The sequence below is a fragment of the Aythya marila genome (genome assembly GCF_965140915.1).
Source record: "Aythya marila genome assembly, chromosome: 6".
Lineage (NCBI taxonomy): Eukaryota > Metazoa > Chordata > Aves > Anseriformes > Anatidae > Aythya > Aythya marila.
In genome coordinates, this window is record NC_139047.1 from 14916704 (window position 1) to 14931664 (window position 14961).

A 14961-nucleotide genomic window follows, 5' to 3' on the forward strand; every position below is an offset into this window, starting at 1 on the left:
AGGCACTTTATAAAATGAATCCAAAAAGAAAGTTTTCTTTCTTGTTTGAATGTTCCTTAAGGAATTTTTAAAAACAGTGCTGGAAAGTAACAGCAGGAGTAACAATAGCAATAATAATGATAAAAATGAAAAGCTTGAGTCCTGCGGCCTGGTCCTGAGTTCCCTGTGTCCCCAAGCTCTGCTGTTCCTCTCCTGACAGGGACCCCAACAGGGCACACAGCCCCAAATCCAGCCCTGAGCACCACGGCACTTGGGCTGGGCAGGGGGACGCTCCTGCAGCCCCCAGCTGCCACATGGTCCCCATGGGGCACGGGTAGGCTCAAATAGGGAAAGTCATAAACAGCACCTCCATGGCCTGTTCCCCTTCCCCCTCACACTAAGCAAATAGCAGCAGGAGACAATCCCCCAAATGGAAAGATACCAGGCATTTTTAATTTTATTTTTTTGTAGGAGGCAGGCTTTGTAAACTGTACCCAGAGGCTTCAGTAGCCCACTGATAATTTGTGAACACAGAGACCTAGCTTCTCAGGGTCACATTTCACCTCCTTCCTGCTCCCCCTCCAGTTCAAGCAGCGGCAGTAGCTTTCACAGGGCAAAACTCCATAGGAGCTGGAAGCTAATTACCAGATGTCTTGTAAATCTTTCCAATCTGCACAACTTCATCCAGTCCCCAATGCTTAACAACAGCTCTTCTGGAACCTTTTCATCCTTATTTTTGTGTAACAAATTTTCAACAAGCCAGGAGTTCTTTGTTCTCTCCTAATAAAACAACCTAAAATGTTAACAGTTCAGCGTGAAACTAATGAATTAAATGCACTTTTCTGGAGATCCGAACAGAAGTATGTATGTGAAAATGTATTAATTCTGGAATCAGAGCTTTGGGCTGTTTCTTTAAAATAACTTCAGAACTACAAAAATGAATACAAACAATGGTTGTAAATTATTTACATAGCTTGCCAAACATATGGCCACTAAAATACTAAACTTATTGAAGACAACTTAAATAAAAATCTTACAAGGGGCTGAAAAAAAGAAGTAGACCAAATCAGACATTTCTTCTGATTTTGCTAGATAGAAATTCTGTCCACAAAGTTTTACTCCAAATAACTGCCAGCAGCAAGGCAAAGATATTCTGCAGAGCATCAAGCATTTGAATCTACAATTTACATGAATAGAAATGATTTCCAATCGCCTCTTCTTGAGGTGGAATAGTGAAAAAGATTAAGAGTGAAGAGTTGGTCAGTTGAGCATTCCTGCTCCTGCAGCAGTGCTGACAAAGGAGACTGTCAGCTCTCCCTCGTCCATTTCAGTGGGATCTGTACCAAGTAACCACGTGGATGTAGTGTGAAGCAGGAACAGAGACCCCCACGCACAGGAATCCTTTGGTTGACAGAGTTGGGAGGGCTTTGAAACACCACAGGAGCAGGCTGCTAACACAGGGGGTGTCTGACCTTGCATGGGAAGGAAGGATGGCTCCGCACTACCTAGGGCAGTTGGGGCCCAAACAGCCCCCAGGCACAGCCTTCAGAGGCCAGAGAACTGCTCCAGCTTACACCCAGCGCTGCTGCGTCTAAGACTGATGCTGTGCTGTACCCCTGCTGTCTCCCTGGAACCTGTCCTATGCCCTGGGCTAAAAGGATTGGTGACACATGGCTTTTTGCTAGCTGTATAGCAGGAACGTCCCCTTTAACATCAAAGCTGCCTCATTTAAACCTCTTTGGCCTAAAGAAACAAAGCAACAACTTTCACCTAGGGTGAAACACAGACTGCTGGATTCCACATGTTCTGGAAAGAGTCTGTCATGACTACAACTGGAAGAAGCATTTTGCTTTTATTTTGCACAAATTCTATCCTGTAGATGTTGCAAATTTATTTACGTGAAAATAAATACCCTTTTCAGCACTCAATATTATATTTGTTCAGATGCATGCATTTTGGATAATAAGCCTACTACACTGTGTATTCTTGCTAGTTTAAAAGCATCTACTACAAGCAGCATCTTTCCCCTCAAAATACTAACTTAAGTACCTAAAATATTTTTCTCAGCAAATTATATTCACGGAAGCACAAGAACTGGGTAAGATTGCATTTAGCAAAAAAAGTTGATTAATATATAATGGAAAAAAAAAAAAAAAAAAAAAAACAACCCAAATTAAATTCATTTTTAAAGGTTCGCCATTTACATAGAAAGAAGGTTCTGCTGCCCTAAATCACAAGAACATGGATAGACCAGAATTAGGGCTTTTCAAAACAGGACCGCACAACTTAACTGTTAAAAATAAGGAGTGCTTGGCTTTGCTTAAACATTCACACAGTTAAACTGCAAACTTTCTGAGACTTCACTTGTAGAGCTTCCTTTCCATAAGTTCACCCCTTTTAACACTAAACCACACATGCATAAAACAGAAAAAAAACACCACCAAATAACCAAAACAACTGAACAAGAGAAAACAAGAAGAATGACAGAGGGTAAAGGAAGGAAATATTTGAAAGGAGAATGGATTTACATACTTTTCCTTCCTTCTTCATCCTTTTGTAGGGGAAGAAAAAAAAAAAAAAAAAAAAAAAGGAAGAACAAAAACTTTCACAATTATAAGTAAATAAACCTTGATTCAAGGCACACTTTCAGAATTTCCACCTTAAAAAGAGAACGAGAAGAGAAGATCCCAAATTACATCCGCAGAACTGATTTTTTGACAGGAAGCCCACAGGGAAAGGCTTTCGCAGTTGAAGGTGCCCACTCACACCCATTTAAAATACTGAGCTGTGCTCTACCCAGTGACAGGCCTGGCATCTGCCTCCCCTGCTGCCTCTGCCGCCCCTGCCAGGCCTCCCTGAGCTGCTGAGCGCACAATGCCCAGCTCCTGGCATTGAGCAGCCCCTTTCCCAGGCTCTTTGAGGAGCACACAACAGCGACAGCCCTGCCTTGCATGCTGCCAGCCCTCCCACCTGCCTAAAGGCTGCCTGTCCCGTGCAGCGGTGGCCAGTGCCAGCAACCCCAATTTTCCCAGAGCAGACAGTGCCATTAAACCTGGGTTCCTTGTGTGGGGATGAGGTGCAGCCTAAATACCAACACTGAAGTATTCTGTGAAGGAACAGTAAGCTGCTTGCCCTCTGCGAGTGCAGAGGGGGGATTTCCTGTTCCCCTCTAAACTGAAGACTGTTCTCAAACTGCATTGTTCTGTGAATATCACCTCCTGTTATCGGATCTAAAAACCCAACTGTTAGTGACTAAAATGACGAGGTACTGCTGACATTTTCCTCACCACTCAGATGACACAGAACTCAAACATAAAAAGCTCCATGAGTACATAGCTCTTCAACAGGGAATAATGCTAGGCAGCTTTTGAGACAGGTATGGTTGCTGTATGAATCAATGTCACACATGAAACCAGCCATGGTCTGAAGCCAAGATTCCCATTCGGCTTATCACAAGAAGTGACCTGTTGCTGTTAAGGAGGCTTTTTATTTATTTTCCTTCAGAAGAATACCTAATTACTTGATTTTGATCTTCGCAGGAGAAAGCAAAGTCTGTTTTAAAATCTCATTTCTACTTTTACTAAATATTTCCTGAGGAATCTCAGGTGTCTTCAAGACTATACTCTGCCACACAAACCCAATTCTCTGAAAGTTAGTGCAGCGCCCAAAATGACCCAGTGTGTGTGTGTACTGCAGGTACTTTGTTACTTGCTGTACTGCACCAACCATAGGCACTCACACAACCGTCTTCACATTACAAATGTCCAAAATCCACTGAAGGGAACTGCTGTTTCTTAACTAACTTCACAGATTTCAAAGTCAGGGCTGGAAGTAAAAGCACAGAAGCACCTGACTGTAATATGACTTGTGCTGGGACTGTGGGACCAAAAGTATTTTGGAAATGGGACTTAACTCTAAAACGATCTGTACAGTTAAATAAATTCAAGTGTGTTCCTACTGTGAACAACAGAGAAGTGTCTGTGTTCCCTTCTGGACAGCCACCCAGGAGGGCTGAGGCTGCACGAAGCTCCCATTGCACCTTGCAGCTCGGCAGGCGCAGTGCCCGTACATGCTCCCTCCATTGCCAGCACTCCAACAAAGCTCAGTGAGAGAAGACCGGACCCTTCTGCCACACTACATTCCTGGTGCCTTCCGAGGAAAGGAAGCGGGAGGTCTCCTTCATTGGAAAGAATTCAGGGTAACAACACATAAGAGTTGCTCCCTTTTATAGATGTAAAATTACAATCCTGAACTACAGAAATGTGATGAACTGCAAGCCTACATGGATATGCCATATGTGAGCCAAAAATGTAATGCTACGGCAGCAGCAGTGTTTTTTTCCGATCAGACTAAAAGCAATAAACTGTTCAAAATATATTTTAGGAAGGAAAGTACTGCAAAATCTGGTACAATGCTGCTGCTGAGAGTCAGTGCTGAAGTGATGACACCAGTAATTCCTATCTGACTTTTTCCATATGCTTTACTTACACTCAACAGGAACAGTCACTGTTGTCAGCTGTACGGAGCCCATCCTAACTCTTGTGTGATAAAAATAAAAAATATTTACACTGTCTTCCTCCAGGGCCCTTAGCTATCTGTGCTATCCTACCTACCTTAAACACTTAAGAGTGCTTCTTCTGTTTAAATGTTAACAAATTCCAGGCAATTTTATAAGAGTGGCTTTCTAAAAAGATAATTTTAACATGCTCTAAAACAGTAAATCTAGAGATACCTGTAGGTGTCCCAAAACACTACAGAGCAGAGCACCTGGCTTTAAAGGTTTGCCCCAGAGAGACCTCCAGCACCCAGCACAACCTCACGGACCACTGGCTCATCCGAGTTGTGAAAGCAGCAGCAGTACAGCTTTAATAACAGGCACTAAGCCACTGAAGGCAGAAAGATGACCATTAGCAAGATGAAGTAGAGTGCACCACAATACTTCCTAGCTTTTTTCTTTCCTAAGTTTTATATATTCTCCACAGAATGGCATTTCTGTGCTTCTCTGATCAGCTCAGTGGCCATGCCAAGCAGAAATAAACTAAATATAATTGTCCATTTCACAGCAGAAAGCGTCCAACAGAAAAATAAATCCCAAATCTCAAATACCGACCCCTCCACCTTTATCTACTCACTGTTTGATTAATTTTGACAGATCAGATCCACAGAAGTAAAACTTCTCTGCTCAACATGTTGTGATAACCACATAACAACCAGAAACAAGTGAAAGCTACAATCTTTTTTTCTTTCTGGATTTCTAATCTTTTTGAAAACAAAGATCCTCTTTGTGTACAGTACAAGACTTCTTAATTGGTTTATGTCTATTGCATAATGATATAGCAATAGTCTATCCTGTTTTTACTATAAACTAAGTCCAAAGAGGATGATACACTGCCTCTAGCTGTTTTCTTGCTAATCTCAAACTATACTGATGCAAATCTGTTATAGTTACCTGAAATACTTTGATCTGTTACAGTGCTTGTGTTCCTACTGTCAACCTTTATTTTGCCTTAGAAATCTTTCCTTTTAATATAGAAATATGTCAATAGTGAAGAAGGGAGATCAGAAAGAAAAATGACAAAGGAATATTAGGAGTTGGATTAAATATTCATAAACCAGGACAAGCTAAATTTGAAGTTAAACATGGCAACCTTAATTCTAATCTCACCTACACGTTCCTAAAGTTTCTTTTATCTGCATCACTATACACTCTATCTTAAACGCATTTATTTTTTTATTTTTTTACAGTTTTAGAGATGTCACCTTTTAATAAGACAGATATTTTGCATTTATAACCTATAGAGCAGATTGTCCTTACTCAACATCCTGCCAGTCAAAAACACACAAATTCTAGTGAACACCTTGGCTCACAGGCTGAGCCAAGTCCACCGGTAACACACCCCATGAAATAACTAAATAACTCCTAGGAGCACAGTTCCACTACTGCAGTGAATTATGAATTATATGATTATAGTAAAGAAAAAGTATTGGAGAATATATATATGTATATATTTATACAGAAGATGTCAAATTAATGCTAGTGTTATAACATAAAAATTGTGCAAATAAACAAGAAGTAACGTATTACAGGATGTATTAAATGTGTATTAAAATACAGACAAAAAAGCACCATTAGTTTGAAAAACAGTAGTTTAAAGGAACCATACAGTATAGGACAGCTGTGGATGTACACACAATTTTAGAGATACTGCACAGTCTGGTTAACATGCGATGAGCATGTATATACTTGGGCATTTGTACAGTTATAAAACAGCAGCAACTTTCCTCCTGAATCCCCCCTTTTTTTTTCATAAACAAACTGAAAAATGATAAGGCATTAAAAAAGCCTGACTTCTTCACTGTACATTCTCAGCCAAGCGCTCGAAGAGCTTGCTTGCTTGCAGTCCCTTGGCCATTACATTTTATATACTTGTCAAGCACAAGACTGTTTTTTTTCCTGCCTCCTCCTTTCTTTCAGCTACATGGCACTGATACTATTTTGCACCTTGTGGCTAAATAAGATGCTTGTTTCTTCAAAGATCTTGAGACAATGTGTGTCAATACTCAAATAACGAAGTATCCATAAAGAAGACAGATGATGGAATAATTTATTCTGCAGACCCATGAGAGTAAGAATGGCTTTTATCTGTAAAGAAATCATCCTACCTTCCCTTCAATAAATATAGCTGCCCATTTCTTTTTTAAAATTTGTAACATACACAAGAGAAAATAAACGGCCCCATTCATACAGTACATCTGCTTTCTTTGGATTTACTTTTCTCAAGCACTTCATTTTTACTTAAGCTGAGGGCACAGCTTCAAAATATATTTGTATCATTGAAGACAACAAAAAAATGCATCAAGGAACAGCACATCTAATCCTAAACCAGCTCTCCTTGACGGACAAAGAAAGTTCTTTATCAGCTTGAGGCTCGATTCTCTATGTTCTCAGCACAGATACACCTACCAAAGATGGATCGGCAAATGCACCTAAAAAGAGTTAAAACCTCTAAAACATTCTCCAAGATTTCTGCATAGTTACAGAATCATTACAGAATCCTTGAAGCACAATCAGACCTCAGTGGCACAGAGAAGCAAATAGTAAGAAGCAAGACCAGAAGAAAAACTCCACAAGTACATGGGGAGCATATCTAGCATGGATGAATATTAAAATTGCTTTTCCCAAAGCTCACCAAGCTACACTGCTCTGGGAATATACACCCCATCAGTATACACCAGTGAGAGAGGCATCAGATGCCTTTGTCTGTGATGACTCTACAAACTGAGCTCTGAAACAAGGCAGCTGCTGTTTGGATGCAGAATCAATCCATTTTCCCTCCTGTCCTAAGATATGTAATGCTGACAAGAAGTTAACGTTATCTATGTGGTGGTTAATGATTCAATCTCTACCAGCTTGATAGTGTCTGTGCTGTGCCCTACTCCACAGCTCAGGGGAGTTTTTGAAGTCCAACACCACCTTCAGCCATCAACAGATCCCACGTGTATTACAGAAACAAAACAAAACAAAAGCCAACAGCAAACCATAAAGACCTACATGCACAGAACTAAAACCTCAAACTATTTTTTTAGAATCATGCTTTCCTCAGAAATGCCAAAAATAAACTCTACTGATGTAGGGGGTAATTTGTTTCTTAGAAAAAGCAAAGCTGATTTTGTCAGAAAACTTGCTGCTAGAAAAGTAATTATAATCCAATGAAGGTGCTTTCAAAGGATTAGAAAAGAAAGAAAAATCCATCTGGTAAAAGGGCTCTGCGATGTTCCCTCGTCTTGGAGGGCTGCCCCTTATGTTCTGCAACAAAAGGACTGACAGCGTGCCCTACGCTAGACCTGTCACTGATTTTAGATTGGAAATACCTATTGGAAGAGAGGCCACAGATATCTTTGTTCTGACAGAAATCCCAGCAACAAGCAACACAAAGTCTGAGATAACAACTCCAAGATGGCATTCAACTTCTTTTCTGTATGCTAACTCTATGTTAACTTCTGAAGGCTAATTATGATCATTGAAATTTCAATAAAATTACTCCACTGTTGAAAAACAAACTGAAACATGCTATCATACAGGGATTTTTTCAACACAGCCAAGGATATACTTGGCACTTCCCACTTTTCTGTTCATTTCAGCAGGGTTGTTCCAGAACAAACACACATTCAGAAAAATTTAAATAATCTGTAGCAGCTGGATGCAATCTTGATTTTCACTTAGGAGAGCAGTGTTCAAAAGTCTGTCCAAAAGCAAATGAAAAGCAACGCGTTCAGGTCCAAACTCAAAAGGGGAATTCACATTACTGCTGAGAAGCTGTCAGCAGCGGGTTCTTGGGATGTGGTGGAGAGGAGAGGACCACTTTCCTTGTGGTTACGGCAAGTCAGACAGCAGCTCAGTTTTATTATCTGGGAAACGTTACAAATGTCAGCAGCAAGAGGTCAACTAAAAGGAGCCTTAAAATGATAAATGAGATCAGTGTAAAACACAGCATTACCTTCTGTTCTTGAAGAGAGATATTTTATGTTGGCTGAAGTAACCTTAGAAATATCCTATGGCAAACGCATTACAGGAGGATATTCTACTTTCCCCTTTCCTGAAGACTTAGTTTGTCTCTACACATTGTGATAAAGTTTGACAGAAATATATCTGAAGTGTAAACTACCTTGGGTAATTCTGCAGAAGAATTCCCACGTGTGCCAGTACAGCAGGGAACTCACAAAGTGCATAAAACAGTTCAACTACTGTAACAGGAAATAATCCTGGAAGTCGCCCAGAAGCTCAGCTCTGCTACCGTCCTTACTCTCGGTGCTGCCTCTCACAGCCAGTCCAAGCCGCAGGAGCTGCAGCTGAGCCGACGCGGCTGGGCTGCAGGTCTGCAGGGTGCGGGGGGCACCAGCCAGGGAGAGCACCGTCCCCCTTGGGGAAGCATGGAAAAGATGATCTGGAAATCCAGAGCCCTTAAACACATCCCAGGTAATCTGGGGAACCTAGCAGGAGGAGCTGGTTTCTCAGCTAGTCACAACCAGCTGGGTAAGCAGGTCCAACTCTGGAGCTGGTGATGACTTGCAGTTACCAATCCCAGAAATGTGCCACCAGGAAGGAGAGATGCAACGGAGACCACTCAAAACTCAAGTCATTTAGCTACTGAAACATTTTCTGGACAGATGCTACCCCTCAAATTTAATGGAGGAAGTAGAGAAACAAAAATTTAAGCAGAGCTATTTTAACCTGTAACTTTTCACAGGACACATGCAGGATAGGAGTCTTTTATACCAGGTGGTAATATTTGGTTGGTATAAGAAGTATTACGCTAGCATTAGGTATGTAGAGCACTATTTAACGTGCACAAACGTGCTTAGCCCCTCTGACTGAACTCTTCTCTCAGGTAGTATTCTCTGAGCCTTCCCTAATGTCCCTGAAATTAGTGGAGGTGCTTTTACCAACACAGCACTGTGTTTTAGACACTACGAAGTGCTAGTATGAATTAACTTGCTTAACTCAGAAGATAGAAACTTTGCTTTTATCTAAAAACACATACATAAAAATAAATAATGCTTTAATGTGTTGCTAATGAATTAACATTAAAAATTAATATTTAACAATTAGCAATAATTAGCATTAATAATATATAGCTAATGAATTAGTATAGTTAATGAATTAATAAACAGCATAAAAAGCGGTAACAAAACTGAAAATGAAAGACCTTCAATGGTTTCAGTAAAAATTGATTTCTGCTTTGTTCAATTTTAATATTTTACAGAAAAATCTCTCTCAGAATCTTTCCAATCTCTTAAAATAAGATACAAAATCTCTTCATACTAATTCATTTTTCTTTTGTGCAAAAGCAAACCCCACGATCTTATTATTTGAATCTCTTCATAAACAGATTAGATCCGCATACACAGCTACTGTGTTACATATGCATGTGACAACCTCTGGCATATTGCTCTAGCAGCACTCAAGCACACATCTCTCTACCAGTTAAACAATGTTTCCTGAAATAAACATATCTTTTCAGTTATCACAAGCTATAAAACAGTTCAAGAACCCTGAAATAATCTTTTCATTAGCCTGAGATGCTTAACCATTCCAGTATTGAGACATCCCATATAAGCCTTATGAAACAGAGAGAGATAAATCCTACCCTCCCATTTCCTTAATGAAAACACCTAATAAAAATGTAAACAAATTCTCTTGGCTGCCACTATCCTGTCTATTGAATGAAGTCTTCCTTTTCTCCCTTATATATTTAACTTTAAAGCTAGAATATCAATATGGTCATCTGAGATCACTCATCCAACATCGCAAGATGCCACTAGTTTCTCACCTTTCCTCATGTCCTTTTTTTTTTTTTTTGTCTTGTCCGAGACCAGACAGGCTCAGCTGCCCTGCTAGCAAAGGCAGCCTCTTCAAGCTGCTGCTCTAAGAGCTGCACCAACATTCACCCTCAATCAACACAGCTAGCACAAACCCCTCAGCTCAACACATTTCCTTGCTGAAAATGTGTTAGTACATTTCAGTCATCTACTTGATTATAAACATGCATATGCTTTTAAACTCAAACATGTATTAAATACGTTTAGACCATGCTTTTCTCTCTCTCTCTGGAAATGCCTCCTTATCCTCCCATACACATACACAGAAGGCGCTGCCCCTCAGCTTGTGTCAGTGCTGCCAGCTGAGCGGGCACTTTGCCTCCTGCTCTGCTCCCACAGAAGTCTTTGCTCAGCCCCTGCCCTGCGTCCCTAGGGTCTCTCACGGGAAGCAAGAGGTTCAGACAGGCAGCAATCTGATTGTTGAGTAGCAAAAGGAAGAGAGTGGAAATTTCAGTCATTTTCATGCTTGACGTGGAAGTCAGCCAAGAATGCCAGAAGCACCTCTGGACAATGTGAAAAGCCATCAGCAAATATAAACTAAAAAAACAAATCCTGAAGCCTCCAGCTAAAAGCTGGGGGTTATAAGAGAGATCTTGGTAACATTGGGGTGCTGGAGAAAAGTTGTCTGGAGAACACGACAGGGAAGGAGCCAAAGCAAGGGCCGCTTGGGGACACAGCTGGCAGCGACCTCTGACCATGGAGCCCTACTGCCAGCACCAGGCTCTTGCCACCATCATCGGGCCATGAGCAGGACCGCGAGATGCTTCCAAGGCAAACAGGTACCAGGGTGGAAGCTGCCAGAAGGAACATGCAGAAATTGAGACTGCTGGAGAGATGGCCTGCTTTTCACCATGTAAAGCTGGAAATGAAATCATGCTGATTTGGTCCTGAGCAGCTGCTGCAATAGCTGCAAAGCCTGTGGTAAGGGAGCACTTCTCCAAGCGCACTCCCGAAGACACACACCTTGACGGTGACCCTAACAGGAAAAGGCCACAAGGAGCTTTCTGAAGGGGGAAAGCGATAGCCTTCCTCCGAGCACAGAGTTTAGGGACAAAAGCTGCAGCAAATCTTGCGGTGCAGAAAGGTGTCTGCCCTTCCTTCCCTGCTGTTCTTGTGGCACAGCAGCAGGTGAAACAAAGTGCTTGGGCCTCAGCTAGCCCAGGCTACTCGTAGGAGACACAGCTGGACAAACGTGCCTCTAGGTGCGTATCTCTACATCCTCGCTGGCTGCCCTCCCTCGTACTGCCCCATGTTTGCCAAGTCACAGCCCTGGAATTAGCTGGCAGGCATCTCAGCTTGTTTCTGGCTCGCCCAGGTAGACATCTCGCTGCCAAGATGTACTCTTCCTGGAAACAGCGATCCTCCTCCTCGTCTCACATCCAACAGAGCCAACCTTGGCCAAAGAGCAGCCTTCCCTGCGGAGAACAGCGACACTTAAGAGTGGAGCACCTGTGAATGGCCCCATCTAGAGAGAGCAGAAAGTAAACACCACCACTCCTTTGTGGGTTTGTACAACAGGAATTAGACCACTTAGGAGACCGCCTCCGGCTCATTTGTTTATTATAAGGTGCCTAACACATAATTAGGCAGGGGGCCCTGACCTTCAAAGTCCCTCTCACTTCAGTCTGCGCTCTAACCTTTTGATGAAAAACAGACAGAAGAAAGGAACTGGATGTGTTTAGTACATGTAATATAAGCAGGTCTGGTGGCATGCTGATACTTTCCAGTCTCTAAGGAGAGGATAACAGCTGTCTTGCTGCTTCAGCCTCCTGCTCCCGTTTTGATTCACACAGCGTCTTAAAGAGGGAAAAAAAAAAAAAAAAAAAAAAAAAAAAAAAAAGGAAAAAAAGACCACAGACCAGAGCTCCGTGCTGGGGACAGGCAGACAAGAGCCTCTCGTGCATGCTTCCTTTCACAGCTTTACACACAAAGTGTCCCACGTGGACTGCACTATCCCCAAACAAATCCTGGGTGTTTTCTCCTGGCAAGCTCCAGTCTAACCTTTTGCCTTTTTATTTATTTTTTAACCACTTTGTTTTTATGCAAAAGGCTTATATTTCTTTCAATTCTATGGTTTTCTTGGAGCACTGAAAGAAAAAAAGACAAGGCAAGAGCTTCTCCTGATAAATACTTTGCTGGACTTCCTGTTCCAGGCCACTTTTGTCATCTCCATGAAAGCACAAAATGGTGTGGATAGAGGTGGTCTCTCACTGAAGCACCAATTCTTATCTTGACTGTGCCGCTCTCTGGAGCATGAAGACAGCTCCTCCCAGGATCCAGTGACATTTCTGCACTGAGCAGGCAGCCTTCCAGATGAAGTTAGGTCAGTTGATTTTTCTCTATAGTATTTGTTCTTCTGTATGATTCTGCCTCCTGACTATTCCTGCAGTGCATTTTGCTGGGCTCAGCAGCTCACCTGCATTTTGTGCTCCTCCAAGCTTCCCCTGGCAGTACAGGAGGGGAGGCTGTCAGCCACGCTCAACCTGGTCTTGCTTTTCGCATTTCTGGGAGCCAGACCCTGATGCGCGCAGACAGCGGCTCCCAAGGGGAAGAGCAGATCAGGGAAGCAGCGCAGCAGCCCTCCACATCCCACTCTGCCAGCCGCCTGGCGCCTGCAAACCTTGTCTATGTTTCTAAAGCCTGCGCCATATTCCACACAATACCTCGCACTTCACTGTAGCCCTGTCCACGTAAGGGCTGAAGCAATTCTCAGCTACAGGTTTCCGGCACTTCACTTGACCTTTTTTCCACATTCACAGAACAGATCCAATAAATGTTATCCAAGCTCTTTTTCTCTGAAACAACAGTAGTGGGATGAAATCAACTTCAATTTCAGAAAATAGTGTTTCAGATGCTGAGGGCAAGCTAAAGGATTTTTGATTGCAACTTACTCAAGGCAAAGCAGAGGAATTCACATGCCAGGCACTAGGGTAAGACACTGGATACATTTTATAGGATCTCCTGGAATGGTGACATTATACCCTGCAGTGCAGCTTTGCATAGAGGAAGATGATTTCTGCAGTGATGTCAGCCCCTTGTACAACAAATCCTCAAACTTTCTTCTCAAAACCACTAAAAAATATATTTGCTTCCAACTGACATTTTCCCACCCTCCTGGAAACACACTGTAAAACAGATTTTTTTTTTTCTTTCCAGAAAAGTTGTAATTTAAAATAAACACACAAAGCCTCCTTTGAAAATGAGAAGTTAATTCCAGCTCCAGTGAGTGCACAAGCACTAAAGGACTGCTCAGCACCAGCCCTGGCGGCTCAGCCATGGACAGGCAGACATGCAGAGCAAACCTCCTGGCAGTGGGCAGGTGTCTCCCTCTGAGCATCTCCAGGCACTGCCTCTTCCTGCACAGTGCCTGAAACGGGCCAGCCTTCTAGGGGGCAAAACAATCTAAGGTTCATCTTCGCTCATCACCATGGATATGCAGACATCTCCTATTCAAACCAGAGCTGCCAAGGAATAAAGCAAATGAGGAGAATTCACAGCAGCAGTTGCTAGGGGTTTTAAGCTGCTCTCGCAATAGAGGAGGACAGCTCAGAAAGACACTGACTGAAGAACTTACTTATTTCCCCACCCGCCCCTTCAGACTGTAGCCCAAAGCCATTGCAGCATACTGCTTCCCCTGTCCCCCAGCCTGGGCTGCTGCCCGTTTACATGCCCAGCTAACGACCACATCAGCTGCACATCAGGCAGCACAGAGGCAAAAGGGGGGTTGGGATCTGTGACTGCTTCATCTGGCTTGCACCTGCATTTCCAACATACGTGCAAACTGCATCCAGATCACACTTTCTTCATCTTGGATAGGGACCACAGGAATCACCTAAATCACCGAAAGGATGTGCTCGATTGACTTCTACCATGGATCAAGATCCTCTGTAAGACACTGAAAGGGGTGAGTGCTACTTCCTGAGCAGGATAACGGCCTGAGCTCTGCATCCTGACCTGGAGGTCATCAAGACAAGCCATCCAGCCCTGTTTCAACCAAGCAGCAAAACCAGTAGTTAGGGCTGGCAGAGAGGAAACTGTCCTTCTGAGTGCGCTTGTGTTGGGATTGGCACAACAGAGTCCCCTGGCAAGCATTTCCAGGTGCTAACTGAACACCACGAACAACTGTTTAAAAATGAAAACAACAACAAAAAGGAGGTATTTGCAGAGTTTAGGAGGCCTGTACAAACAGACAGTGAACACGAACGAGAGCCCACGCTACCTTTTAACCCCTGCACTTACTGGGTAGTGCTAGGGACTGCCCACCCTTCTCCCACACCTGAGCCCAGAGACACTCCTGCTCTGAGCATTATGCCCTTCAGCACTTACTGGCGACAAAAGAAGGTGCAGTTTACACTTACTTTTACAGCTCCATTAAAAGGTGACCTGCAAATAAAAGAAAAATCAAGTACATTTAGTATTATGTGCCGAATGCCCCCCAAATAAACAGGGTTAGATGAGCATTCAGCCCCCATGTAAAAATTTGGAGGAAAAAATGGTGCTGAATGCACACTTTGGTTCTCCAGACTCTCATGAAACTGAACCTTCCTAAGAGCGATGGACTGAGCAGTTCCTGACAATCCCTGGCTTTCAGATTTCCATCCC

General features: G+C 42.7%; 1 protein-coding gene across 2 annotated transcripts in view; it reads right to left on the reverse strand.

The window, feature by feature from the left end:
* Nucleotides 1-14961, reverse strand: part of UBE2E3 (ubiquitin conjugating enzyme E2 E3) — a 61090-nt gene that overhangs the window by 19372 nt on the left and 26757 nt on the right. The window contains exon 4 of one of the 2 annotated variants that reach the window (XR_014317842.1): nucleotides 14718-14742. The exons of the other annotated variant lie outside the window; for it this stretch is intronic. The gene's annotated coding sequence lies outside the window, so the exon portion shown is untranslated. The remainder of the gene's footprint in view (nucleotides 1-14717; nucleotides 14743-14961) is intronic. 2 annotated transcript variants of the gene reach the window in all.